This window comes from Ictidomys tridecemlineatus, chromosome 10 (assembly GCF_052094955.1).
Source record: "Ictidomys tridecemlineatus isolate mIctTri1 chromosome 10, mIctTri1.hap1, whole genome shotgun sequence".
Taxonomy (NCBI): Eukaryota; Metazoa; Chordata; class Mammalia; order Rodentia; family Sciuridae; genus Ictidomys; species Ictidomys tridecemlineatus.
The window spans coordinates 56,637,159-56,640,683 of NC_135486.1; the positions used below are offsets into that span (position 1 = coordinate 56,637,159).

Genomic DNA, 3,525 nt, shown 5'->3' on the forward strand with positions numbered 1-3,525 from the left:
AACCACTCTTGGGGTGCCATGGAAACTGAGCAGGAACTTGGACATATACTCCCACCCGGCAGTAATAAAGTTGTATTCCTCTTTCCCTGCAAGAGAGGTATCAGAAGAAGCCAGTTAATAATAGAAAGGTTAAAAAATATCCAGTTTCTTAATACCAAACATCCAGGTTTCAATAGGAAATAATTTAGGAAACTACGAACCGGAAAGAACCAATTACACTTTAAAAGACCATCAATAAACACCAAAAATAAATCTCCAACCAGATACCAAGACAATTAATTGTTTTTCTAACAAATGATGTGGAAACAATTGGATGTCCACACATAGAAAATGAATTTGGACCACTTTCTTACCCCCTATACAACTTAAAATAGATTAAAGGTCTGAATGTAAGAAAGAAAACTATATAAATATTAGAAGAAAATCTATAGGTAAATCTTTTGGAGCTTTCACTGGGCAACCATTTCTTAGATGTGACACCAAAGGTATAAAAAAAAACAAAAAATAAATAAATTGAATTTTGTCAAAATTTAAGAATTTTATACTTCGACAACATACTTTATATACAACCAGAGATATGAAAAATTGTGCTGTATAATTGTAATAAGAATTGTCATGCATGACACTGTCATTTATTTTTTAAAAAAATCAATAAAAAAAGAATATTAAAAAGTAAGAAAAAGACAATCTAAAGAGTAGAAGAGAGCTGGGTATGAAACTCAGTTGCAGAATTCTTACCAGTTTATACAAGGCCCTGGGTTCAATTCCCAGCACTGCAAGAAGAAAATATTTGAACATCATATATCTGACGAGGGTTTAGTATAAACTATATAAAGACAATGAATCTACTTAAGGTATGATCAAAGACTTTGAATAGTTATATCTAGGAAAGAACATTTATAAATAGCCCATAAACAAATAAAACTGCTCTTCACATTAGTCATTAGGGAAACACAAATCAAAACCGCAATGAAGGGTACTTCATACCCATTATGATGGTTGAAATGAAAAAGGCAGATTAATAAACGGTGAGGATATGGAGAAATGTAAACATTGCTCACGGTGACAAAAGTTGGTCTGAACATACCACTGTAACAAACAGTTTGGCAATGTCTCAAAAAGTTAAAGTTACCTTATGACCCAACAGTTCCTTTCCTACATTTTTACTAAAGAAAATTGAAAATACATCTCCACACAAAAACTTGTGCACCACTGTTCATAGCATCATTATCCTTAATGGTCAAAATATGGATGCATTTCTCTCCCTTGTTTTTTTTTCCCTTTCCCTTCACTTCCTCTTATATGTAATTTTGTATAACAATGAGGGTTTCCTTCCATTTCCATGCAATTTCCCTTCTCTCTCCCTTTCCCTCCCATCTGTCATCCCTGTTTAATGTTTTTTTTTTAAGTTAAAAATGCTTCCTTTATTACATAAGCCAGTAACTGCTACTTCTAAGTTCAACTGTGCATCTCTACATTTTTCAAAGTGTCATGCCTGTGATGTTAATGACAATCACTTCCAAGTGTCATTGGGTGGTGGCTCCCTATGAGTTTCATCCATGGTACCTGCACCCCACTCCACACAGTCAACAAACTGCTCTAGTAAATTTGGTTCTCCCAGGTTCCAGAGGAAACATATTCAGTGTTCTTCTATATCTTATTGAATCAGATGCAGCAAAGCTCTGAAGGAAACAGATACTGCAGGTGTCCTAGCTTATCAATATACTGTTTTATCATTTTCATGAACAAAGCAGATTACAATGGAGTCCTAATTTGCATTATAATTTGTTGTTGGCAGACAATGCACCTTCTCCAGAAGACATACCATGATTTCCAAGATGCAAGGTCACTCTCAAAACAGTATCCCAACGAGTGGGCTGCAAGTTCACCTCAGGTACAAGGAAGGGCTGCTTCCTCTTTTTCAATGATGTGATTGAAACAGTGCTTTGCAGGATCAGCGTGAATTACACGTGGATAATTTGATAGTCTCTATTACACATTAAGTAGAATTAAAAGACTGCCTTAGTCTTACTGTTAATCAGTGTATTAGTGTTATCACATGTTAAAACAAAAATTATATCCCATTATTCTGTTTAAGTCAAGGAAGAATAGAGAATTAAAAATAATTTGGGGCCAAAATGATAATCAAATTATCACCAATTCTCTAACCAAAAAACCCCAAAGTAACTGCTAAGGTTAACAAACATATAATAATTCTCTTCACATGGCTTTGTACTGTTTTGTGAAATGCATTATTAAAATTCCTGAGCTTACGAAAATCTTTAAAAGTCAACTCATCAAAACAGGCATTTGGCCAATAAAGATTTAATTTCATACCAATAAGCCTTTTAGATTCTAAATTTATTTAGGGCTGTGTTTGCACATGTTTATAGAATATTTTGTTTACTCTAAAAGATGACAAAACAGCTCCCCCTCAGTGAGACCCTGGCCTAAATATATTCACTTTCCTTATATAGCAAGAGGATAACATTGAACATGGAAGCTTTCAATTTGTGGCACTGAATGATTAACTACACAGGGCATCCTTCAAAAGCTACAATTAAGGATCCACCTAGCTTTTCAGCAACACAAGCCCGATTGAGGTCTTCTGGCCCATTTGCTTGACATTCATGTTTTATACCTTGAAATTTGTTTTTGATTGCATCCTTGGAGCTCGCATAGATCATTTTACTTTTCAGAGGCGCTAATTCTGGTGCCCACACACACAAAAAAAAAACATCAATTCTTCTTTTCTGGATTCCTTGGTTTCAAAGCTTGCATCATACAAAGCATAACGACAATCTTTTTCAGGAAGCATTCCCACAAAATGCTTGAAAGGATCGGTTATGGTAACACCAACATCTCCAACCAAGATCTCTTTGCCTTCTTCAACAATGCTGCACTTTTTGTCTGCACTGAGACAAAAAATGACAGCCTTCTTTCTTTTCTTGATTTCTTCTGGCGTGGAGCACTTCCGAACTTTCATGTCATAAAAAATGCGACATACTTCATCAGCCACTTGCACTCCTGAGGCCATTTTCACCGCAGCTGTCAGAGGGATGCAAGGGAGGAAGCCGACCAGCACCGAGTCTGCGGAGCGTCCTATTCGAAGCAGCCAGACCAAGAGCCCCGTTTAATGTTAATAATCTTCTCATGCTCTTCCTCCCTGCTCTGTTCTTAGTTGCTCTCCTTATATCAAAGAAGACATTTGGCATTTGTTTTTTAGGGATTGGCTAGCTTCACTTAGCATAATCTGCTCTAATGACATCCATTTCCCTGCAAATCAGTATACGGGTAAAAATGGGAGTTCATAACCCACTTGAATCAAATGTATGAAATATGATATGTCAAGAGCTATGTAATGTTTTGAACAACTAATAATAAAAAAATATGGATGCAACCCAAATGTCCATCATTTGATAATGGTGATGGTTGTATCTTTTGTGAAATATATTTGCAGCCATTAAATTGTGAACTTTTAAAAAAAGTGACTTTTATGGAATTCATTCCATCTTTTTATTTTTT

The 3,525-nt window shown here is 35.4% G+C and overlaps 1 pseudogene; it reads right to left on the reverse strand.

The window, feature by feature from the left end:
* Positions 1-1,396: 1,396 nt before the first annotated feature.
* LOC144367278 (destrin pseudogene) lies at positions 1,397-3,138 on the reverse strand (annotated as a pseudogene).
* Positions 3,139-3,525: the final 387 nt, after the last annotated feature.